The 26,730-nt window shown below is 43.4% G+C and overlaps 1 pseudogene; it reads right to left on the bottom strand.

Annotated features, from left to right (window-relative positions):
* Positions 1-208: 208 nt before the first annotated feature.
* On the bottom strand, positions 209-16,183 carry LOC100439974 (10 kDa heat shock protein, mitochondrial-like; annotated as a pseudogene).
* Between the last annotated feature and the right edge of the window lie 10,547 nt (positions 16,184-26,730).

Genomic DNA, 26,730 nt, shown 5'->3' with positions numbered 1-26,730 from the left:
AATTCCAGATAGAGAAAAGGAATAAGCTCTAGTGATCTATAGCACTGTAGGATGAGTATGGTTAACAATAATTTATTTTATTTATTCACTTTAGCTATCATTAGTTTATTATAAAAGACAGACATGGAAACTACTTACATGATGAAAGGTTTCAGAACTTCAGTGGAATGGGCAGCTTCATGTTGATGCATTTCAAGAGTGATTTATTTCAGTCTACATATTTTCCAATAATGTCACCATCTCTAAATAAGAAATAATTCTTGGCAGGGCCCAGCATGATGGCTGATACCTGTAATCCCAGCACTTTGGGAAGCCAAGGGGGTGGCTTGAGCCCAGGAGTTGAAGACCAGCCCAGGCAACATGGTGAAACCCCATCTCTACAAAAAATACAAAAATTTGCTGGGTGTGGTGGTGTGCACCTATAGTTCCAGGTATTCGAGAGGCTGAGGTGGGAAGATTGCTTGAGCCTGGGAGGTTGAGGGCTGCAGTGAGCTGTGATTGTGCCACTGCACTCCTTCCTGCCTGGGTGACACAGTGAGACCCTGTCAAATGGAAGGAAGGAAGGAAGAGAGAAGAGAAGAAAAGAGAAAAGAAAAGAAAGGAAAAAGAAAGAGGAAAAGAGGAAGGAAGGAAGAAAGCAAGGAAGGAAGGAAAAAAAAATAATCCTTGTCATCTAGAACTACTTTGGTGCCTTCATGTTGTGGGAAAACTTTATCTTCAAGTTTCACACTAACTGGTTGAATTTCTTTGCCCTTTCCTTTAGAGCCTGATCCAACAGCTACTGCCATACCTTTCCTTGAGATTTTTCTGGAAGCATAATGCCCCCTTTGGTTACAGCTTCGGTGACACTTCTTTCAACCAATACTTTGTCAAAGAGTGGAAAGTACTTTCTAAGTGCTCCCGCTGCCACCGATAGTACTCTGCTCTCACATTGCCCTGCAAGTAGAGACCTCCAATAATTTAAATTAAAAAAAAAATTATTTTATTTTATTTGAGACAGGGTCTCGTTCTGTCACCTAGGCTGGAGTGCAGTGGCACGATCATGGCTCACTGCAGCACAAACCTCCTGGGCTCAAGTGATCCTCTTGACTCAGCCTCCTGAGTGCTGGGACTACAGGCACTCACAGATATGACCAGCTAATTTTTTTTGTGTGTGTATTTTTTGTAGAGACGGGGTTTTGCCATGTTGTCCAGGCTGTTCTCGAACTCCTAAGCTCAAGCCATACACTGGCCTCAGCCTCCCAAAATACTGTGATTACAGGCATGAACTACTACACTTGCCAATTTTTTTTTCTTTTTCTTTTCTTTTTTTTTTTTTTTTGAGACAGAGTCTTGCTCTGTTGCCCAGGCTGGAGTACAGTGGCACAATTTCGGCTCACTGCAAGCTCCGCCTCCCGGGTTCACGCCATTCTCCTGCCTCAGCCTCTGGAGTAGCTGGGACTACAGGCACCTGCCACCACCCCCGGCTAATTTTTTTTTGTATTTTTTTAGTAGAGACGGGGTTTCACTGTGTTAGCCAGGATGGTCTCGATCTCCTGACCTCATGATCCGCCCACCTCGGCCTCCCAAAGTGCTGGGATTACAGGCGTCAGCCACCACGCCCAGCATAATTTTTTTTTCTTTAAAGGGAGACGGTCTGTGTTGCCCAGCAACTCTTGGGCTGAAGCTAGTCTTCTGCCTCAGCTTCCCGAGTAGCTGGAACTATGGCCTGCACCACCACACCTGGCTGGTTAACAATAATTTTGTGTGTATGTTCAAAAAGCTAGAAGAGATTTTGAATATTCCCAACACAAAGAAATGATAAATATTTGAGGTGATCTATATGCTAATTACCCTGATTTGACTGTTACACATTATATACATGTATTGCAATATCACTCTGAACCCATAAATTTGTACAGTTATTATGTCTCAACTAAAAGGAAAAGGAAATAATGAAGGATGCTAAATGCTTGCCCAACCTATCTTGTAGCATTGATGTCCAGTATCGATTAGATTACATAATAAGAAAACATCTTGTGACCTCTTAAAAAAAAATAGTCTTTGATATTTTCTCCGGTCATCTCGCATAAACCAATAGTTTTTTCTTTGTACTATCAGTCTTATAATACAGTATTGAATAAGCCGAGGAAAATAATCTTATTTATGATGTCCTGCAACTATCCTGTTTTTATCATTTCAATGATTGTGAATTCCTATATTTATAGAAATCAATTCATGCACACCAAAAAATAATTTTTATTATCAGGTGAAATAAACTCTTAAAAGCAAGTGCTGGCTGGCCACGGTGGCTCACGCTTGTAATCCCAGCACTTTGGAAGGCTGAGGTGAGTGGATCACTTGAGCCCAGGAGTTCCAGACCAGCCTGGGCAACACAGTGAAAACCTGTCTCTACAAAAAAATATTTAAAAATTAGCCAGGTGTGGTGGTGTGCACCTGCAGTCCCAGCTACTCAGAGGCTGAGGAGGGAGGATCTCTTGAGCCCAGGAGGTTGAGGGTGTAGTGAGCCAAGATTGTGCCACTGCACTCCAGCCTGGGCAAAAGAGAAAGAGAGACCCTGTTAAAAAAGAAAAAAAAAAAAAAAAAGTGCTGTTTTCCAAGAAAAATGAAATATTTTCACCTAAGAATGTCTTATCTTTTCAACTTGTCTAGAATGAGTGAAGGTAATCTATTAGTAGTAGTTTTACCACAAATATCAGGCCGGGCATGGTGACTCACGCCTGTAATCCCAGCATTTTGAAAGGCCGAGGCAGGTGGATCACGAGGTCAAGAGATTGAGACCAACCTGGCCAACATGGTGAAACCCTGTCTCTACTAAAAATACAAAAATTAGCTAGGCCTACTGGCGCTCGCCTGTAGTCCTAGCTACTCGGGAGGCTGAGGCAGGAGAATCACTTGAACCTGGGAGGCGGAGGTTGCAGTGAGCCGAGATCATGCCACTCTACTCCAGCCTGGCAACAGAGCAAGACTCCGTCTCAATAAATAAATAAATAAATGTGTACTCTCAAGTTGCAATGTTTTAAAATAAACTTCAACTGTTTCATGCTTTCTGAAAATTGTCAATGCTTCCTAAAAATTGTCAAAGCAATTTTCCATCAGAAGTTCTTCATGACTGATTTCTTTTTTAAGTGGGAGAGAACAATAAGTAACAGAATATTGCATTCTTTGAAGTCCATATCCCACCAAAATTGTATCCTTAAAGCTTTGCAATTTACCTAAGATGCTTTGTAATTTGCAAGTAAGTTTGCATTGATACTGCCTATCACATAATTTTATGAACTTCAAGCTTTTTTTTTTTTTTTTTTTTTTGAGACGGAGTCTGGCTCTGTCCCCCAGGCTGGAGTGCAGTGGCGCAATCTCGGCTTACTGCAAGCTCCGCCTCCCGGGTTCACGCCATTCTCCTGCCTCAGTCTCCCGAGTAGCTGGGACTACAGGCACCCGCCACCACGCCCGGCTAATTTTTTGTATTTTTAGTAGAGACGGGGTTTCGTCGTGTTAGCCAGGATGGTCTCAATCTCCTGACCTCGTGATCCGCCCACCTCGGCCTCCCAAAGTGCTGGGATTACAGGCGTCAGCCACGTGCCCAGCCAAACTTCAAGCTTTTTATAGCTTCCCAAGTGGAAGCTGAATCATTATCTGGCCAATAGATGAAATGTGATTAATTATTAATAATGATAAAGCTCTTCACTGCACGTTACGATCATTGGTGTCATTCTTTGATTTACAATGAAATATTAGCACATTTTGTAAAAGATAATAAAAGACTTTTGTTTTGACAATGTTTTAAAATAGTGACAGTTCCAAACAAACAAAACTCACATAGGTATACATAACCGACAACACTTGAAAAAATCAGACACTAAAGGAGAACAATAACAAAAAACTGTGTGCACCAAGCCTTGCAAAACTGTGCAGTTGTTGACAAAAACAAATTAGACCACATGGGGAGCAGGCAAAACACCAACTGTAGAACAATGCCAGGTTCACTATCATTTTAGGTGATATGCTCAGTAATGTCCCTAGTTTTTCTTTGTTTTAAAATTTTGTCTAGATGAAAAATGGGATATTTTTATGTTTTCTCAAAGCAAAGAGAACCATGACTTATATTTTACAATTTGCATAGCTTGTTTGAGAGGTATAATTATTGTTATGTTTCTGGGATGCAGAGCAGGCCCATGGCAATGCCTCCCCAGTCTCTACCACTAGCTCATGCCCCTCCCTACGTTGACACCATACAGTCCTTCCAGAAACCAAATAACCACTTAGGCATAAGCATGGTTTTTAGCATATGATATTTTTCTAAAAGCTTAAGTACTTTATTATCCTATAGTTAAGAAAAGAGGGCAGTGGGGCCAGGCGCGGTGGCTCATGCCTGTAATCTCAGCACTTTGGGAGGCCGAGGCGGGTGAATCACAAGGTCAGGAGTTCAAGACCAGCCTAGCCAAGATGGTGAAACCCCATCTCTATTTAAACTATAAAAAATTAGCCGGGCATGGTGGTTGACACCTGTAGTCCCAGCTGCTCAGGAGGCTGAGGCAAAGAATTGCTTGAACCTGGGAGGCAGAGGTTGTAGTGAGCCGAGATCGCGCCACTGCACTCCAGCCTGGGCGACAGAGTGAGACTCTGTCTCAAAAAAAAAGAAAAGAAAGAAAGAAAAGAAAAGAAAAGTGGGCAGTGGTGTTCTCCTTTGAGGTTAATAACCAGTAAGATTTTATTTTATTTATTTTTTCAGGTAGAGTCTCACTCTGTCGCCCAGGCTGAAGTGCAATGGTATGATCATGGCTTACTGCAGCCTCCACCTCCCAGGCTCAAGTGATCCTTCCACATCAGCCTCTCGAGTAGCTGGAACTACAGGCACAAGCCACCATACCTGGCTAATTTTTAAATTTTTTGTAGGGATAGGGTCACATTGTTGCCCAGGTTGGTCTTGAACTCCTGGGCTCAAGCTGTCTTTCTGCCTTGGCCTCCCAAAGTGCTGGGATTACAGGTGTGAACCACCATGCCTGGCCCAGTAAGATTTTAAAGTATGTTTACAAGTACATTTGACAATGGCTTCAGAGAAAAAAATGACAAGATTACAAAAGGAACTGGAAAGGATGCAAAGCTAGTAGCAAAATATCAAGTGTAATAATTGCCATGAATGTGCAAATAAGTGACAGGGACATCATAGGGGCCCAGAGAATGGTTTCATGAGCAATTGAGATATTCCATGCAGAGTAAGGAACTTTCAAAGAACTCCTGACCAGTAGTTTGTGCACCGGAGACTGCACAAACTACTTCGCATGCAAATCAAGGGCTCAAAGTCAATAAAATTGATAATATGTTACAGCTTATAGAAAAATGGAGGACAGTTGGATGTGGAGGCTCACGTCTGTAATCCCAGCACTTTGGGAGGCTGAGGCTGGCAGATTGCTTGAGCCCACAAGTTCAAGACCAGCCTGGGCAACGTGGCGAAATCCCATGTCTACAAAAAATACAAAAAACTTAGCCGGCTGTGGTGGCATTTGCCTGTAGTCCCAGCTACACGGGTGGCTGAGGTGGGAGAGTCACCTGAGCCCAGGAGGTTGAGGCTGCAGTGAATGGAAATGTGACAGTGTAAACGGCCACTGTGATCTGCTAATGACGCCTCTTTCTAAAATGGTGTGCCTGTAGGTGAGGACTAGGAACACAGTGATGTCCACTAGGTCATATGTTCCCAGATTCTGAGGAAGAGCTCAAAGCTAGGTGGTCTTCCTTGCCCTATAGAGTCTCAATGACCCTTTGGGCCTGGGCATTCATTTGTTGCACAGAGGTTGTGCAATTAGTGTGACCAATAGTGCATGTATATAGCAACCAAAGTGAAAAGCAGCAATCTTAAACACAGACTGATGAATGAAAGAATCTTTTACAAAAAGATGACAGAAATAGAAAAAAGGAACTAAATCATAAAAGAAATAAGACATTCTCAAAAATAGAATTAAAAGCAACAGAAATATAATTTAGATATATTTGGTAATAAATTGTAAATATTCATTGCTTATTATGGTTTGTTTTTATTTGTTGCTATGGTATTTAAGAACATTGTAAACATTCAAATTGTATTTAAAATGTTCCTGAATAAAATATTTTTACCTCAGTAGGACACCCCGCAAAGTCAGGATAGTGGTGGCCCACGAGGGTGGCCGTGACTGGGAAGGGGGCATCAAGGGGCCCTCTAGGGTATTGGCAATGGTCTGTTTCACCTTGGGCTTTTTGCATGGATGTGTTCCAATGGTGGTTAGAGTCTCTACAAACCAGCTCTGAGAGCCGATTGTTTTAATTTTCAGAGATGTATGAACTGGTTGTTAAACATTGTATCATTAAAAATTAAAGTATAAGGTGAGGCGCTGTGGCTCACGCCTGTAATCCCAACACTTTGGGAAGCTGAGGCAAGAGAACTGCTTGAGCCCGGAAGTTCAAGACCAGCCTGAACAACACAGAGAGACCCCTATCTCTATTAAAATAAAATAGAAAATTTTAATTAGCTGGATATGGTGGCATGCACCTGTAGCCCCACTTACTTGGGAGGCTGAGGTGGAAGGATCACTTGAGCCCAGGAGGTTGAGGCTACAGTGACCTGTGATCATGCCACTGCACTCCAGCCTGGGCAACAGAGTGAGACCGTGTCTCGCAAGCAAACAAAAATAAAAACAACAACAACAACAACAAAAAAAAAAACCCAAGAAAAATTAAAGTATATAAACGTACAATTTAAAAAAGTATGCTAAAAAAATACTCAAAACTTCCTGATTATTTTACTATATGAACTACTATGTTGAGTGTATATGTATATATATACTAGATTGAGGTTATTTGTGTGTCTTGTATCTACGTGATGAAAATATATAACATATACAGGTGTGTGTGTGTCACTGCATATCTCTTCTCACCTTTGTATTCAGTAATGTCATGTTGGTCATCTGAAATTGGCCATGGTAGGAGTATTTGCACCATAGAAATTGACAAATGCTACAAGCCAGGGCTTGAGTTATTGTTTCCGTCATCTTCTAAACTTAGGAAAGTAGTGGAGAAAATGTTAATAATGCAGATTAAACTTGAAAGTATGTCACATCAGGCCAGGCACAGTGGCTCATGCCTATAATCCCAGCACTTTGGGAGGCCGAGATGGCCTGGCCAACATGGTGAAACCCCGTCTCTACTAAAAATACACAAATTAGCGAGGCGTGGTGGTGGGCACCTGTTATCCCAGCTACTTGGGAGGCTGATGCAGGATAATCACTTGAACCTGGGAGGTGGAGGTTGCAGTGAGCCAGGAATGCGCCATTGCACTCCAGCCTGGGCAACAAGAGCACAAGTCTGTCTCAGAAAAAAAAAATATGTCACATCGATAGCTGTTACATTGTAAATAGCACCAAAAAATGAGGACACATTTTTCCAGTACTTGAAAACTATTATCCAATTCAGCAAAGAAGTTGCTCACATCATTGACTAATGAGTTAAGTTCAGACGTACCTCTTGGTTGTTTCATTTTTGTCTTACTCATTAATATAAAGAAAACTATTAACAAATATTTAATTTGCAATTATATTTATTAGTTGCAACCTTAGGTTGTCTGAGGCTACAAGGAGTCGGCAAAAATCAATTCTTCTCCATGACTTTATTTCTACCCCTTTGTTTCTGTTCTCTTTTCTGTAATTCTAATTAATGAGATAAAGACTTCATTACTGTACTCTCACATTTCCTTCCTCTGTTTATTTGTTCTGCTTTCTGAGAGATTTCTTCAACTTTACCTCCCAAGCCTTCTATTAAATTCTTAAAATTTTACAATCATTTAAAGCCAAGGCGGGTGGATCACTTGAGGTCAGGAGTTCAAGACCAGCCTGGCCAACATGGTCAAAACCCGTCTCTACTAAATATAAAAAATTAGACAGGCATGGTGGTGGGCACCTGTAATCCCAGCTACTTGAGAGGCTGAGGCAGGGGAATCACTTGAACCTGGGCGGTGGAGGTTGTAGTGAGCCGAGATGGCGCCACTGCACTTCAGCTTGGGTGACAGAGCGACACTCCATCTCAAAAATAAATAAAAATTAAATTCCCTAAATGTATCTCTTGTTCTCTGATTCAAGCATTGTTACATTTTTCTAGTTTTTAGGGTGCAATTTTTATTTCCCAACTGTTTCTGAATATGTAACAGGGTATTATTTTTAAGTTATCCAGTGTTCTCTGAATCATTTGTCTATTCTAGGGCTGATTTCTCTGTTTAATTTGGTTCTTCTCTTTCTTGCTGCAGCCTTTTCTTGACTGTCTAGTGATCCTGGGTTGCTCATTGATATTAAAAATTAGGCAATCAGAAAGCTTGTTTATTGGGAGCTTGACTATGTGGATGAGCTTGTAGAAAGGAAGGCTTTGATCTCAGAGGAGTAGTTGGGAATCAGCCAACTTGCTTTGGGACCCCAAAATACTAAAATGCAGAGTTCCTACACTGTCATCTAGTTCTCTCCAGACAGGCTGGTCAATTTTCTTAGAGAAGGATCTTCCTATTTATTTTAGCCTCAAGGGTAAACACTAGGCAGCCTGACATTCTGTGAGCAGGGGAAGGAAAGGCGACTGCTCCACAGGCAGACTCCTGTTTTCAGGAGTCTGTTTCACACTTCACATCTGCCCTCTGTTATACTTGCCATTTTTGGGTCTTTGAGTCTTGGATGTCTCTGAGTTTCCACAGGGAAATCAGCCCCTTCCTCAGTTGAAGGCCACACCTCAAATATTCACGATACAGTTTCCAGCACTGTGCTCTGTCAGCTACCACTCCATTTTCTGTTTTCTGTCTCCAGAAATGTGGATGACCTCTCTCATCAGCCCACTATTTTGAACAGAAGGCTCATTTTTTTTTTTTTTTTAATTTTTAGAGACAGGGTCTTACTCTCTGTCACCCAGGCTGGAGTGCAGTGGCACAATCACGGCTCACTGCAGTCTCAATCTCCCAAGCTCAAATGATCCTCCTGCCTCAGCCTCCCGAGCAGCTGGAACTACAGGTGTGCACCACTATGCCCAGCTAATTTTTTTGTAGAGACAGGGTCTCACTATGTTGCCCAGACTGATCTCGAACTCCTGGCCTCAAGCAACCCTTCTGCCTCAGTCTCCCAAAATACTGTGGTATTACAGGGGTAAGCTACCGTGCCCAGCCTCAACTCATGTTTAACATTATTTGAGATTTACTCTTCATACAGAAGAATATCTCTTTTGGAAGGGGATAAGAAGAGTTATGGACAGGGAAGTGTTGCTGTCATTATTTTATTTATTTATTTATTATCTTTTTTTTTTTTTGAGATGGAGTTTTTGTGATTCTCCTGCCTCAGCCTCACAAGTAGCTGGGATTACAGGAATGCACCACCACACCTGGCTAATTTTTGTATTTTTAGTAGAGATGGGTTTCTTCATGTTGGTCAGGCTGGTCTTGAACTCCCGACCTCAGGTGATCCACCCACCTCTGCCTCCCAAAGTGCTGGGATTACAGGCATGAGCCACTGCGCCTGGCCTATTTATCTTTTGAGACGGAGTTTCACTCTTGTTGCCCAGGCTGGAGTGCAATGGCATGATCTTGGCTCACTGCAACCTCCGCCTCCCGGGTTCATGCGATTCTCCTGCCTCAGCATCCCTAGTAGCTGGGATTACAGGAATGCACCACCATGCCTGGCTAATTTTTGTATTTTTAGTAGAGATGGGGTTTCTTCATGTTGGTCAGGCTGGTCTCAAACTCCCAACCTCAGGTGATCCGCCCGCCTCAGCCTCCCAAAGTGTTGGGATTACAGGCGTGAGCCACTGCGCCCAGCCTCTATCATTATTTTTTAAGACCTGAGTTATTATTTCTGTAATTATGGATTCATGCAAAGCCTCTCATTTTTTTTAATTTATCTATTTGTATGCATCCAAATAAAACAGGCATCATTATTCTTTGTAAACTTATTTTTAATCTACACAAATGAAATTGTGTTAAAGATCTTATTCACCTTTTTTTTTTTTTTTCAATCAGCTCAAGCTTATTAATTACATTTTTCAGGCCAGGCCCAGTAGTAGCTCATGCACAGTAGCTCACATCTATAATCCCAACACTCTGGGAGGCTGAGGTGGGAGGATCATTGAGCCCAGGAGTTCAAGACGAGCCTGGGGAACATAGGGATACCTCCATCACTACAATTTAAAAAAAAAAAAAAAAAAAAGGCATGTACTTGTAGTCTCAGCTGTTTAGGAAGCTGAGGCTGGAGGATTGCTTGAGCCCAAGAGTTCAAGGCTGCAGTGAGCTATGATCACGCCTGTGACTAGCCCACTACATTCCAGCCTGGGCAACATAGTGAGACCCTGTCTCTTAAAAAATAAAATAAAATATCCAACTATAATTGTTAATTCCTCTATTTCTATCATTCTTCATTTAATATGTATTTGAAGCTGATTTATTGTTTATATGTACACGGTGGTTATACCATCGTGTATTTATTAACATAGACTATCCTGTACTAACTCTTATGCTGTTTTTTACTTAAATTCCATTTTGTCAGATATTAAGATTGCTCCCAGGCCAGAAGTAGTGGCTCATGCCTGTAATCCCAACACATTGGGAGGCTGAGGTGGGTGGATCAGTTGAAGTCAGGAGCTTGAGACCAGCCTGGCCAACATGGTGAAACCTTGTCTCTACTAAAAATACAAAAAACTTAGCCAGGTATGGGGGCGGACGCTTGTAATCCCAGCTACTTGTGAGACTGAGGCAGGAGAATCACTTGAACCCAGGAGGCAGAGGTTGCAGTGTGCCAAGATCACAGCAGCCTGGGCAACAGGGTGAGACTGTCTGAAAGAAAAAAAAAAAAATGGCTCCCTTGGCTTTCTTTTAATTTATTTTTAATGTTATTTTATTTTTTTTGAGATGGAGTCTCACTCTGTCGCCCAGGCTGGAGTGCAGTGGCACGATCTCGGCTCACTGCAAGCTCCGCCTCCCGGGTTCAAGCCATTCTCCTGCCTCAGCCTCCCAAGTAACTGGGACTACAGGTGCCTGCCACCACGCCCAGCTAATTTTTTGTATTTTTTAGTAGAGACCCGGTTTCACCGTCTTAGCCAGGATGGTCTCGATCTCCTGACCTCATGATCCACCTGCCTCAGCCTCCCAAAGTGCAGGGATTACAGGCGTGAGCCACCGCGCCCGGCCACTTAACTTCTTATGATTGCCTGGTATGTATCTGTTTTTATCTTTCTATTTCTACTTCTCTTTCTGTTTTAAATCCGTCTTTTATATAAACATCTTTCTTTGAATTCAACGTAGGCATCTCTGTTTTTTATTAGTAACTGTGATGATTAATTTTATGTGCCAGTTGACTTGGACATAGGGTGTTTAGATATTTGATCAAACATCATTCTGGGCGTATCTGTGAGGATGTTTCTGGTGGAGATTTACATGTGAATTGGTAGACTGGGTAAATCCTATTACCCTCCCCAGTATGGGTGAGTCTCATCCAATCAGTTGATGGCCTGAATAGAACAAAAAGTCTGAGTAAGAGGAATGCCTGCCATCTGATTGCCTTATCAAGGGCATCATGGGTCTGGCTTATGCAGGAAAGACAGCTCATAATTGCAACCTATTGATCCATGCTAAAAGAAAAGATTTCGCTCTACATTTAAAGACTGGTGTTTATATGTTATACATGCTTTTATGTTTTGAGTTAAAATAAAATGTATCTGGTATAGCTATGTGTCTTTTATTTTTTTTTCCCCAAAAACTCCATGCTGTAAGCAAGTCTTTTGATTAACACGCAAACTATCCATCTTGATTGCCTCTGGAAAGAGGGCTTTTCCCGTAAAATAGTGAATCATCAAATGCTTTTCAAAAGCTCTAAACCCCTGTTGTCCCAGGCTTGCGCAGTGGGGTCTTTCACTTTGTGCACTCGGCGGAAAGGTGCCTGTGGTGGGGGAGCTTTCCTTACTGTGCTGACCTGTAGCTCTCCAGCTACAGCTCTCTATGTTATACCTGTGAGGAGGTTGCCACTAATTTTTTTTTTTTTTTTTTTTTTTTTGAGGCAGAGTCTCGCTCTGTCGCCCAGGTTGGGGTGCAGTGGCATGATCTCAGCTCGCTGCAACCTCCACCTCCCAGGTTCAAGTAATTCTCCTGCCTCAGCCTCCTGAGTAGTTGGGATTACAGGCATGCGCCACCACACGCGGCTAATTTTTGTATTTTTAGTGGAGACAGGGTTTCAGCATGTTAGCCAGGCTGGTCTTGAACTCCTGACCTCAGGTGACCTACCCGCCTCGGCCTCCCAAAGTGCTGGGATTACAGGTGTGTGCCACCATGCCCTGGCGGTTGCCATGAATTTTCACAGAAATTTTTCGTTTCCAGGTGGGTCAGGATCTGAAACAGTCTCCCTATTGCACAGAAGTCCCTGAATCACTGAGCTGATACATTCCTGTCTACGGCATCTCAGGTTGTTACTGTTTCAGAGGATGGAAACTGAAATGCTTTAGGGGCAAAGCAGGTAACCTGCATGAGAAAAGCAGGAGAAAGGGCCTGCGTGCAGTGGCTCATGTCTGTAATCCCAGGACTTCGGAAGGCTGAGGCGGGCAGATCACCTGAGGTCAGGAGTTCGAGACCAGCCTGGCCAACATGGTCAAACCCTGTCTTACTAAAATTACAAAATTCAGCCAGGTGTGGTGGCGGCTTCCTGTAATCTCAGCTACTGGGGAGGCTGAGGCAGGAGAACTGCTTAAGCCTGGGAGGCGGAGGTTGCAGTGAGCCAAGATTGTGCCACTGCACTCCAGCCTCGGCAACAGAGAGGGACTCTGTCTCAAAAAAGGGAAAAGAAAAAGGGAAGTTGAAGAAGACAGAACTGAAAAATAAAGAAGAGCAAAATAAAAATTTTGAGAGGCAGTACAAAAACGGCCTTTGAAATTTTTAATGACTGACTCAGAAAATGTAGTTTTCTAGATTATGGGTACATAGTCTGTTTCAAAGTGAGTTCAGTAATATTCAATTACTTTTTATTTTTATTTTTTTAGATGGAGTCTTGCTCTGTTACCCAGGCTGGAGCGCAGTGCCGTAATCTCGGTTCACTGCAACCTTCACCTCCCAGGTTCAAGCGATTCTCCTGCCTCAACCTCCTGAGTAGCTGAGATTACAAGGTGCCCACCACGGTGCCCAGCTAATTTTTTTAGTAGAGATGGGGTTTCACCATGTTGGCCAGGCTGGTCTTGAACTTGTGACCTCAAGTGATCCGCCTGCCTTGGCCTCCCAAATTGCCAGGATTACAGGTGTGAGCCACCATGCCCGGCCCCCAGTGACTTTTTAAATACTGTCTTATACTCTGCAGAGGTCATGAAAATTTTCCAAGTGCTTTTGAGAAATTCTTCTTGAGAGATTCTTCTCTGCTCATCAGTGGGGAATTAATTTTGAGTGACTTCCGAATCCCTTTGAGGAAAAAAACTGTGTATATTGTTTTCCACCAATCAATTGCATTAGAGCATTAGTTGGAAGATTTTCGGCAGAGCAAAAATCGAGTGTATTATGATTATTTCAGTGTTAAAAGTTTTAGAGCAAGGTTTCATTTTGTCTACAAAGTCTGCCAAACTCTGGCTAAAACAAAGCAAATAGGCCAGCAGTATAAAATTAGGCATCAGTTACATGCCTTTTTAAATGAAACTATTAGAAGTAGATAATTGTGTGAGAAAATTAGAGTTGTAGTAATAAAAAATTAAAAACTAACTAAAATGCATCAGAACCAAACACCCAGAAAGAGCTCTGCTTTATGGTTCAAGCAAACAATAACCAAAAGGTGTAACAGTTAATTCTCTGATTACATATATTTTGGGGAGTTATTGAAGATTAAGGCTATTCAAACAGTTATAGTTTCGGAGGCTGTCTTGTGATGTTACCTTGTTTGAAGCAGGACGTGATTAGGAGGTGGGTTGTCACTAATAGGAAACAGGCAGCAGCATCTAGAAATAAAATTTAGAATAACTGCAAATCAGTTACAACTTGTATAATTCATGGTTTAATTATTAATATTAAAGGTTAAAATGTTTGATATTGTAACCTTAAGTAACTAGATAAAATGAAATGTAACACATAGTAGGGGACTTTAGTTTTTGACATTTTATAACTTATGTGTACTTAAATGAGACTGTTTTGCCATAAACATTCAGTTTTTGAGTGATTATTTTAGGCAATAATTCAGGACAGGAAATATAAGATTAGTGTCAAAGTCATATGCCTACAAGGGCCAGGTACGGGACACAGTAAATGAGGGTGGCCTTGTATGAAAGCACAGAGACAGGGACCAACTGGGAGTTAAATTCCATTAGAAAGGGACAGCTGTTGACAGATGGGAATGTGGGTGACATGATCTCCAAAAATTTTAAGTGACTTTGGATATAGGGATTTTTGTGTGGCATCTCCTGATTTTTAATTTAGCAAATAATTCAATTTAAAACAAAAACCTGCCAGGCGCGGTGGCTCACGCCTGTAATCCCAACACTGGGAGGCCGAGGAGAGTGGATCACTTGAAGTCAGGAATTCCAGACCAGCCTGGCCAACATGGTGAAACCCCATCTCTACTAAAAATATAAAAAATTGACCAGGTGTGGTGGTGTGTGCCTGTAATCCCAGCTACCCGGGAGGCTGAGGCAGGAGAATCGCTTGAACCCAGGAGGTGGAGGTTGCAGTTAGCCGAGATAGTGCCATTGCACTCCAGCCTGGACGACAGAGTGAGACTCTGTCTCAAAAAAACAAAACAAAACAAACAAAAACAAACAAACAAAACCTGGCAGTTAGCACTTGTGGAGTTAAATAAAATTAGTCGGCTGGACACAGTGGCTCATGCCTGTAATCCCAGCACTTTGGAAGGCCGAGGCAGGAGGATCATGAAGTCAGGAGTTCGAGACCAGCCTGGCCATATGGTGAAACCCTGTCTCTACTAAAAAATATAAAAATTAGCTGGGTGTGGTGGCAGGCTTCTATAATCCCAGCTACTCAGGAGACTGAGGCAGAAGAATCTCTTGAACCCGGGAGGTGGAGGTTGCAGTGAGCTGAGATTGTGCCACTGCATTCCAGCCTGGGCGACAGAGCACAACTCTGTCTCAAAATAAATAAATATTAAATTAAACAAACAAACAAACAAAAAAACCCTGTGAATCCAGCAAAACCTATACTGCCTGGATTCAGCTTGCCAACCATCTCTAGATTACCAGAAGGAGGATGACATTTATATTAATTAAATGTCAGGTTATATACATAAAATAAGTTTATTTATATTTCAAGTAACTCAGTGCACTAGGTACAATCATCTCTATAACACAATGAGGACATTGCAGCTTAGGGAGGTTAGGATAGCATTGATAATCACTTCTGTAGGTAGCAAAATGTCTCATAAGAAAACTAAACAAATCAAGTGATAAATGGACTACAAATGACCTAGCATAGAACTGTTGTTTAACTATAACAGGTGGAAAAATCAGTATGAAACTGGAATACTGTATTTAAGAGAACACACACTAAGAGAAGACTGCATGAATAATGTAATGTTTTTATTTACATTTTTTTACATTATTTTTATTTTCCTTGTGTGATTAGGACGTGGAAAGGCTCTCTGCATTTGTGAACTTGATTTCCAGTTCAAAACCCTCAGATTTTACTGAGATGGCTGAACTCTGCCTCTGAATTATGACCCTTTGTTTTTCTGCTTTTCTACTCACAATGGAGGTTGGGAGGCACCTCCTGGGATAAGATGGAGTTACTGCAGAATTTCCTCTCTCACTGCATTTGAATGCAAAGTTCCACAGGAGGTAGTTTTCAGGACATATTGCTGAGTTGGTGTAACACTTAAAATATAGTAGAGATGCTGTAACCATATAATTACATTAAGAAGTTGAATTATCTTTATATTTTCTGAATTTCTAGAATGTTCTACATTTTATATATATATTTTTTAAATCAGAATTAAATGCTACTTTTGAAGTGTAATAGAAAATAGTAGATAGCATATGCATTTCAAACGCTAATTGAATGGACTGCAAACAGCTTGGAGAAACAGCTTTCCTGGACAGCCTTAGCCACTAAGTGTTCATTCATCCCATGCTTAACTCCTGCGCTCAGTCATTTGTGTCCCTACTCAGGCTTCTTGACTTTCCGGGAATTCCATTGACTGCTCTCTTGGAAGACCCATTCTGGATTCATTGTCATTTAAGAATAAGTTTCCCCTCTTCACAACCTGGACTTCTCCACGTGCACTGACCAGTCTGGGGGTGGAAAATTCCTTCCAAACTATCCTGGTAAAATTGTTTTTCTCCTCTCTGAAACCACCATCCATTTTCCTGTCTTCTGGTTTAGAAGCCATTCACTGAATTTCTATTACTTTTATGGTTACCCTTAAATTTTTAAGTAAGCACATGTAACTTGACGATGTCTAAGTTAATCATCATTGCCATAGCTTTCCTCCTCTCTGAAACCATACTAGACTGTTGAGTGACTTCACTTGGATTATTCCCCCTCACTTCCATATTGTTCCATAGTTTACTCTCGCTTTTTCTTGTTACGTTGTTTTTATTGTTCTTTTCTATAATTAACACTTGTTAAATTTGCCCAGGTGTTTCCTGATTTCTTTGTTCATCATTGTTTCTTGAGTGTTGCTCTCTCCTGAGTTCAGTGTCCTTCTTCTGAATATACCTCTGAGAGTAGTCCCCACAGTGAGGCTCTCTTGATGGTGAGCTCTCTCATGTGCTTGAAATGTCTATACTTCACTGTTTCTCCACCATGATAGGTAAACTAGGATGGCAGTTATTTTTTCTCAGCACTTTGAAGATATTATTCCATTAGCTTTTGGGTTTTATTGTTGCTTTTCTTGTCAGCCTTTGTAGGTAAATTGTTCTCTAGCTCATACTTTTTGGTGTTTTGAAATTTTCTACAAACTGTCAAGGTGTAGAGTTAATTTTATTTGTTATGGGCCGGGTGCAGTGGCTCACGCCTGTAATCCCAACACTTTGGGAGGCCAAAGCAGGGGGATTACTTGAGGTCAGGAGTTCGAGACCAGCTTGGCCAACATGGTGAAACCCCGTCTCTACTAAATGTAAAAAATTAGACAGGCATGGTGGCGGGCACCTGTAATCCCAGCAACTTGGGAGTCCGAGGCAGGAGAATTGCTTGAGCCCGGGAGGCGGAGGTTGCAGTGAGTCAAGATCGCACCACTGCACTCCAGCCTGGGCGACAGAGTGAGACTCCATCTCAAAAAAAACAAATGTATTCTGCTTGGAACTTGGTGTGAATACTAAACTTCTACTGTAATTTCATCTTCAGCTTCAGCAGGCTTTTACCAGGACAGCCTCTGTGCAACCTGAGTTGAAGGTATGTTTTTCAGAAACGTGTGTGTGTGTGTGTTTGTGTGTGTGTGTTTGCTTCTGCCAGAGTCCTGTTTTTTTGTTTTGTTTTGTTTTGAGACAGAAATTTCCTATGTTGCCCAGGCTGCTGGTGGCTCGTCTCAAACTCCTAGGCTCAAATGGTCCTCCTGCTTGAGCCTCTTGTATAGCTGGGATTACAAGTGCACACCACCATGCTCAGCTCCACATTCTATATCAATGTCATAGCTTGAAGATGTGAGAATCACAGAAGTAGAATAAACTGAGCCCCAAACTCATGTGAGGGCAAGCCATAGTGTGAAATTATCAGATGTGACTTTTTTTTATCCCTATCTAAAGTCTAAGCTGAAACAGACAATCTTCCTTGTCATTTCCCTGTGTTAGTGAGTGGATGTTTTTTAGTTCTTCCCTTCCCTAAGGGCATAACCATTCAAAGTTTTTAGCTGCAAGCAGGGGGGTCTCAGTTCCAACTCTGTGCCTACTCTACTGTCCCCTTGTGGTCATGAAAACCCAAGTGCCCTGATGCCCTAGATGGAGGCCAATACCCACAGCCGAGCTGCTGCAGCGGCAGCCTTAGCCCTTCTCTCTCTCTAGTTTCCAGTTTCAGCTTTGATTTTGGCCTTTGGAGATTTCCCTTCCTTTCTCAGGGGCTCAGCTACACAATTAAAGGGATGTTTGTTGTGTTTTATCCAGCATTTAAAGAAGTTTGTAGCAGGAAGATTTTTTTTTTTTTTTTTTTTTTTTTGAGATGGAGTCTCACTCTGTTGCCCAGGCTGGGGTGCAGTGGCGTGATCTCGGCTCACTGCAACCTCCACCTCCCAGGTCCAAGCGATTCTCCTGCCTCAGCCTCCTGAGTAGCTGGGATTACAGGCACCCACCACGCCCACCATGCCCACATTGGCCAAGCTGGTCTCCAACTCCTGACCTCAAGTGATCTCCCCGCCTTGGCCTCCCAAAGTGCTGGGATTATAGGCGTGAGCCACCATGTCTAGCTGCAAGATTTTTATGTTATCCCCCTAATAGTTCTAGAAATGGAAATTCATGCAGTTCTAGTCTTCCTTCTTTTTTTTTTTTTTCTCTTTCTCCATATTCAAGATGCAGGAGTCTTCGAATTTTTCAGAACAAAGACTCCTCTATCTAGAATATGGACAAGAGTTCCAAATTTGGTTGGCATCCTTCCTACACAATAAATCTCATCACAGATCTCCTGGATTAAATATTTTATTCCACTTACTGTTAATTATAAAGTACCAGAAGTCACCCCAGGGAATAGATTCCAGGGAAAACACCCCAAATTGCAACCATAATAGGTCTGTTGTCCGATGCACTCAACAAGTCAATACGTGGAGACACCATGTTACAGCGGAGAAAGAGGGTTCATCATAGGGCCACTGAACAAGGCAACAAGGGGAACCTCAAATCCATCTCCCCAAGAAGTTTGGGGCTAGAGGGTTTTTTTGTTTGTTTTTTGTTTTTAGTCGGAGTCTTGCTCTGTCGCCCAGGCTGGAGTGCTGTGGCGCAATCTCGGCTCACTGCAAGCTCCGCCTCCCGGGTTCACGCCATTCTCCTGGCTCAGCCTCCCGAGTACGTGGGACTACAGGCGCCCGCCACCACGCCCGGCTAATTTTTTGTATTTTTAGTAGAGATAGGGTTTCACCGTGTTAGCCCGGATGGTCTTGATCTCCTGACCTTGTGATCCGCCCGCCTCGGTTTCCCAAAGTGCTGGGATTACAGGCGTGAGCCACCGTTCCCGGGAGTACTGGCACATGCTACCACACCTGGCTAATTTTTTGTATTTTTAGTAGAGACGGGGTTTCACTGTGTTAGCCAGGATGGTCTCGATCTCCTGACCTCGTGATCCGCCCACCTCAGCCTCCCAAAGTGCTGGGATTACAGGCGTGAGCCACCAGGCCCGACCGTTTGGGGCTAGAGATTTTAAGAGTTTGGGAGTGGGCCGAAGATGGCGGGGTGAAGTCGTCATGGGACAAGGATGAAGAAACTGTTCTCATGCTGATTTCATTCTTCTATGGGGGTCTTCAAACTGGTTGGTGGTCAGCTGTTTGGCTGGAATTCAGGATCTGAAAAACATCTTAAGCAATTCTTAAAAGCCTTATGATTCTAATGTCAGAGATCCTATCCATAGGAACAATCAGGATGCAAATGCTCAGTATTAGTGCAGCCTGATTCATGCTTAATTATAAATATATTTTGTCCAGAGTTTTTGTTCGTTTGGTTATTTTTGGTTTTGTGTGTGTGTGTGTGTGTGTGTTTATTTTATTTTATTTTTTTGAGACAGGGACTTTTTCTGTTGCCCAGGCTGCAGTGCAGTGGCACAGTCTCGGCTCACTACAGCCTCTTCCTCTCAGGCACAAGCAATCCTCCCGTCTTAGCCTCCTGAGTAGCTGGAACTACAGGCCTGCGCCACCATGCCCAGCTAATTTTTGTATATTTTTGTAGAGGGGTTTTCACCATGTTGCCCAGGCTGGTCTCGAACTCCTGGACTCAAGCGATTCGCCTGCCTCAGCCTCCCAAAGTGCTAGGATTACAGGCGTGAGTCACAGAATTTTTGTTAATCCTATAAGGACAGCTTCAGAGTCTCCTTTTATTCTCATTTTTGCAAGTTCATTTAGAATTTAAAAAACAATTTCAGCCAGGCAGTGACTCATGCCTGTAATTCAAACACCCTGGAAGGCTGAAGAAGGAGGATCACTTGAGCCCAGGAGTTTGAGACCAGCCTGGGCATTATAGTGAGACCTCGTTTGTACAAAAAAATAAACAAGATTAGCTGTGTGTGGTGGTGCCCACCTGTGGTCCCAACTATTCAGGAGGCTGAGGTGGGAGAATCACTTAAATCCAGGAGGTTGAGGCTGCAGTGACCGGGGATCGCACCACTGCACTCCACCCTGAGCAACAGAGCAAGACCTAATGCAAATGACCCTTATTGACATGAAATCTCACCCATATTTTAGAGATTCTGGGGGAGACAACCCCTTTTATTGGGCTTATTAAAACGAGAGGAGGGCCTAGTTTACAAGGCTGCCTTTAACGCATTGATTTGATTTGCTTTACATTTATTTTGGATGAAATTCACTTCAAAAGTAGGCCTGACAATTCTGTTAAAGGGGATTTTCTTGTCGTTAAGGTCAAGAAACATTGCCTTCATTTAGTAAAGATCAATTGAAATGACCCAGCTTAGTACTAAAGGAACTGACAAGGAAAAAGATGAGCTTTGATTTTTGTAACATGAGAAACAGAGGAAAGCAAGAGGAAAATGAGAGAGGATCTCAGGAAAGGGGCGGAAGGTAGACACAGACAGTTTGAAGCTTTGGGATGTATAAGAGTTAGGGACCTGGTTGGGCACAGTGGCTCATGCCTGTAATCCCAGCACTTTGGGAGGCTGAGGTGGGAGGATCACTCGAAGTCAGGAGTTTGAGACCAGCCTGGCCAACATAGGGAAACCCCGTCTCTACCAAAAATACAAAAATTAGCCAGTCATGGTGCTGCATGCCTGTAGTCCCAGCTACTTGGGAGGCTGAGGCAGGAGAATTGCTTGAACCTGGGAGGCACAGGTTGCAGTGAGCCGAGATCATACCACTGCAGTCCAGCCTGGGCCACAGAGTGAGACTGTCTCAAAAAAAAAAAAAAAAAGTTAGGGACCTGCCTGGAATCAGATGGCACTCTTTTTTGAGGTGGAGTCTTGCTCTGTCACCCAGGCTGGAGTGCAGTGGCACGATCTCGGCTCACTGCAACTTCCCCCTCCCAGGTTAAAGCAATTCTCGTGCCTCAGCCTCCAAGTAGCCAGGAATACAGGCGCCCGCTGCCACGCCTGGCTAATTTTTAGTATTTTAGTAGAGACGGGGTATCACCGTGTTGCCCAGGGTGGTCGCGAACTCCTGAGCTCAGGCAATCCGCCCGCCTTGGCCTCCCAAAGTGCTGGGATTACCAGCATGAGCCACGGCGCCCAGCTCAGTTACTTCTTTTAAGAGTACCATCTGGGCCGGGAGTGGTGGCTCATGCCCATAATCCCAGCACTTTGGGAGGTCAAGGCGGGTGGATCGCTTGAGGTTGGGAGTTTGAGACCAGGTTGACCAAAGTGGAGAAACCCTGTCTCTACTAAATATAAAATTGGCTGGGTGTGGTGGCACATGCCTGTAATCCCAGGAGGCTGAGGCAGGAGAATCACTTGAACCCGGGAGGCAGAGGTTGCGGTGAGCCAAGATCACGCCATTGCACTCCAGCCTGGGCAACAAGAACAAAACTCCATCTAAAAAAAAAAAGGAGATAACTGAGGCCAGGCACGGTAGCTCACGCCTGTAATCCCAGCACTTTGGGAGGCCGAGGCGGGCAGATCACAAGGTCAGAGTTCGAGACCAGCCTGGCCAATATGGTGAAACCCTGTCTCTACTAAAAATACAAAAATTAGCCAGGCATGGTGGCTGGCACCTGTAGTCCCAACTACTCGGGAGGCTGAGGCAGGAGAATCACTTGAACCCAGGAGGTGGAGGTTGCAGTGAGCTGAGATCGCACCATTGCACTCCAGCCTGGGTGACAGACAAGGGCAAAACTCCGTCTCAAAAAAAAAAAAAAAATCTAAAACGAAATTTGTTGTAACTTTGTCTTTTGACAATCCCTTCCAATCTTGTGTCTCCATTTAATCATTGACCTTCCCTCATTGGGTAGCTATAGAGAAAAGAGAGTAAAAAGAGAAGAGTGAAGAAAAGATTAAAAAAAGAAAAGGTGTGTGACCTTTTCCTCTTCTCTTAATCACTGAAATGATACACCACTGATTTCCCTATGCATGGGAACTCCAGAACTTGAGCCAGTTCAAGGGAGGTGCAAGAGCCAACCTTTAATCATTGGTTGATTCAATAACCATGTCCTGTAATATTATTCTCAGCATTTGACAATGACATTACTCATAATGATTGGTATCTCTATGTGAACATGGCTGAAAGACCAAGGCTAGGCTAATGGTCCTTTATAGACTGCACATATAAAACTGATTTTTTTTTTTTTTTTTTTTTTTGAGATGGAGTCTCACTCTGTCGCCAGGCTGGAGTACAGTGGTGCGATCTCAGCTCACTGCAACCTCTGACTCCCTGGTTCAAGCGATTCTCCTGCCTCAGTCTCCCTAGTAGCTGGGATTACCAGCGCATGCCACCATGCCCAGCTAATTTTTGTATTTTTAGTAGAGACGGGGTTTCACCATGTTGGCCAGGATGGTCTTGATCTCCTGACCTCGTGATCCGTCCACCTTGGCCTCCCAAATGTAATGCTGGGATTACAGGCATGAGCCACCGCGCCTGGCCATAAAACCGATTTCTAGTCTGTGGAAACAGCCACTCATTAAAGCATCTGGTGCCATTTGTGCACCCACCTATTTTGCCTAGTGATTTCCCTTCTGCAAAACTCATCATCCATTTCTGATTACAGAATACTAGGTTAGTCTGTCTGCCCTTGTTTCTAGCTAATCACAAGTATGATGTTCTGATTCTGCTAATACCAAGGAAAATCAGGAATACAGAAGTCATAGGCTCTGACCACAGTAATGAGCGTAGGGTTTTACACATTAGGTACTCAAAACATCTGTTGAAAGAATAAATACATGTTTTTGAGAGTTGTCTTTACTACTCCAAGGTGAAAAGGTGTAGTGATAATCTGAGAGAATTTAAAAGCAATATTGGGGCCGGGTGTTGGCTCACACCTGTGATCCCAGCACATTGGGAGGCCGAGGCAGGTGGATCACCTGAGGTCGGGAGTTCAAGACCAGCCTGACCAACATGGCGAAACCCCCGTCTCTACTAAAAATACAAAATTAGCTGGGCGTGGTGGTGCATGCCTGTAATCCCAGCTACTCGAGAGGCTGTGGCAGGAGAATTGCTTGAACCCGGAGGAGGAGGTTGCGGTCAGCTGAGATCACACCACTGCACTCCAGCCTGGGCAACAAGAGTGAAACTCCGTCTCTAAATAAATAAATAAATAAATGAATAAATAAATAAATAAATAAATGCACTATTGGGATAATAACAGTATCTACTCACAGGTGTTGCTGAAGATGGAATGAACTAATATTGTGAAAATGTCCAGTAAAACTTTAAAACCCTGGCTGGATGCAGTGGCTTATGCCTGTAATCCCAGCACTTTGGGAAGCCAAGGTGGGCGGATCACCTGAGGTCAGGAGTTTGAGACCAGCCTGGCCAACATGGCAAAACCCCATCTCTACTAAAAATGCAAAAATTAGCTGGGTTTGGTTGTGGGCACCTGTAATCCCAGCTACTTGGGAGGCTGAGGCACGAGAATTGCTTGAACCCAGGAGATGGAGGTTGCAGTGAGTTGAGATCGTGCCACTGTACTCCAGCCTGGGCAACAGAGTGAGACTCTGTCTCAGAAAAAAAAAAAAAAAAAAAAAAAAAAAAGGTCGGGTGCGGTGGCTCACGCCTGTAATCCCAGCACTTTGGGAGGCTGAGGTGGACAGATCATGAGGTCAAGAGATCGAGACCATCCTGGCCAACATGGTGAAACCCCGTCTCTACTAAAAATACAAAAATTAGCTAGGTGTCGTGGCTTGTGCCTGTAGTCCCAGCTACTCAGGAGGCTGAGGCAGGAGAATCGCTTGAACCCGGAAGGCAGAGGCTGTGAGCCGAGATTGTGTCACTGCACTCCAGCCTGGCGACAGACTCCTCTGTCTCAAAAAAATAAAATAAAATAAAATAAAACTTTAAAGGCCTATACACATGTTAATTAGCATCAGTATATGGGATATAGATATTATGGATAACTAGTCCAAAGATTAGGAGTCAAATATCTGCTCTTCCCCAATGGTCCCTAATTGTGTGACCTTGGGAAAGTTATTCAGAGTTGCTCTCTCAGACTTATTTTTGTCATCTGTAAAGTGGGGATATTCATATAGTTATTTTCCTTCCATGGATAGATCAGAGAGTTATTGCAAAATGCTTCAGAAGTTGTAAAACATGATGTAGATGTTGATTTTTGTTTGTGTGGGTGATTAGTACATGATCCAGTGGACAGAATGCCAACAGGATACACACTATTACCCCAAGAGTAACAATTTAAAAAAATACACTTCTCAGAAAGTGTATCCATTTGGGGTCAATGCTTATGGTTGTTGAATCTGTGGACCCCTCAAGGGGTCCACTGCACTCCAGCCTGGCTGCCAAAGTGAAATGTTCCAGCCGCTGAGGCAGACAGAATTAAATCAACCTCATTGTAAGTATCAAGAAACCCATCTCCCAACCAGCTCTTTCCATGACTTCTAATGGATAGCAAAATTGGAAAATTTGCATTCCCCATGGGTTTGATAGTGACAACACTGGACAGAGAATTGTGAGCTGAGTTCAAGGCCCAATTGTACTTTCTGATTGTGTGATCACAGGCAAGTCATTTATCACTGCTTAGCTGGAAAAGAGAATAATGCAATCTACTCTGCAGGACTTTAAGGAGGCTAAAGTAAGTTTGTGCATGAAATGTCATTTTGTAGACTGCAAAGCACCAAACAAATGTAAGTATTGGTATTCTTCCCAGACACTGAGGGAGATGTTACTGAGCACTAAAATTTCCTGACACGTAAACAGCAGAAGTAGAGAGAATGGGGGGTGGGGGGAGGGGTGTGGCAGAGGTTGGGGAGCAGAAGGCCTGGATAATTCACAAACTGGAATAATCAACTCCTGAATCATATAGACTTAGCCAACCTGGGTCCAATGTAGAGCTCTGGTAGTAACTTCAGTGGCTGGAAAATGAGGCCTATCAGGAAAAGCTGAAGGGACTGTTTCTTCTACAGAAAACATAGATGAGAAGGAACCCGCGCTTTCCAAGTACACACAGGCAGCCTTGGGAAATGTGGCCAGCAGCTGCGCACCATTTCCACAGAGAAGGAGCTGACAGGTGTTCACTGAGGATTTGTTTGGATGGGCAGAGTAGGAGTTTTCTGTACCATACAGCAATGGGGCAGGCCAAAGCCGGCTCTAGAGCTGCTGTGAGCTGGTCATGTACTCAGCTGATAGCCCCTGGCAGGCGGAGCGGAGCAGGGGAGACAGCGGCACGGAGTTTGGTCATGTTGAATAAACAGGCTGGCCCCTCACAGTGAAAGTTTTGTCTTTGTGAGATGGAGCTAAAAGATGCCCCTAGGACAGGAACCTTACTTTGGCAGGTAGCTCACCCCAGAACTAAACTGTACTTTAATCCCTAAATTTGTTCCTTGTGACAATTTACTACAGCCTTACATAACCCGAAATATACAGCAAAATTCCGAGCTGGGCATGGTGGGGCACATCTGTAATCCCAACTACTTGGGAGGCTGAGGTGGGAGGATCACTGGAGCCCAGGGGTTCAAGTCCAGCCTGAGCAACATAGTGATAGTCATCACTCATTTATTCTTTTCTTATTTTTTGAGCTGGTACTAGTGACAGTTACACACTGGTAGAAAAACCAGGGTGAATATCACCTCAGTTTTTCCATGAGGAAGTACACTGAACAAAGACAAGCTTGGTGAATAACTGTGGTATAAAGTAGAGGAATGGAAGGCCAAGGCAGGGGGATGGCTTGAGACTAGGGGTTCGAGACCAGTCGGGGCAACATAACAAGACCCTGTCTCTACAAAAAATAAAAAAATTAATTAGGCTGGGCGTGGTGGCTCATGCCTCTAATCCCGCACTTTGGGAGGCAGAGGCAGGTGGATTACTGGAAGTCAGGAGTTTGAAACCAGCCTGAGCAACATGGCGAAACCCAATCTCTAGTAAAAACATAAAAAACATCAGCCAGGCATGGTGGTGGGCGCCTGTAGTCCCAGCTACTTGGGAGGCCAACGCAGGAGAATCCATTGAACCTGGGGGGTGGAGGTTGCACTGAGCCGAGATCATGCCATTACACTCCAGCCTGGGTGACAGAGCAAGACTCTGTCTCAAGAAAAAAAGAAACTAGCCAATGTGGTGGCGCCAAACTGTAGTCCCAGGTACTCAGGAGGCTGAGACAGGAGGATCACTTGAGCTCAGACAGTTAAGGCTGCAGTGAGCTGTGATTGTGCTACTGCATTCCTTTTGAGACCCCGCCTCAAAAGAAAAAATGAATAATAATAATAGAGAAAAAGAGAAGAACTATAAAGAGTGAGCCATGGAATCAGGGGTGGGAGCCATCTCTCCTAACTGCGGAAAAGAGAAAAACATCATAGAGGGAGTAGCACTGGGGTCAGTAGCATTGGAGTGAGGACAGGTAGCTTTTGGCAGGGCAACCAACGGCAGAAAGGGTGTTTAGGGCAGTGGCTATAGCATGAATCTTTGTGTGGAAGTGGGTATTTGATTTTTTATTATTCACGGGTTTTACCATGTCTTTAACCAAAGTGTAGGCTTTTTTTTTTTT

Source organism: Pongo abelii, chromosome 7 (genome assembly GCF_028885655.2).
Source record: "Pongo abelii isolate AG06213 chromosome 7, NHGRI_mPonAbe1-v2.0_pri, whole genome shotgun sequence".
In the NCBI taxonomy this organism is placed as follows: domain Eukaryota; kingdom Metazoa; phylum Chordata; class Mammalia; order Primates; family Hominidae; genus Pongo; species Pongo abelii.
This window is presented reverse-complemented; position numbering and strand designations above follow the sequence as displayed.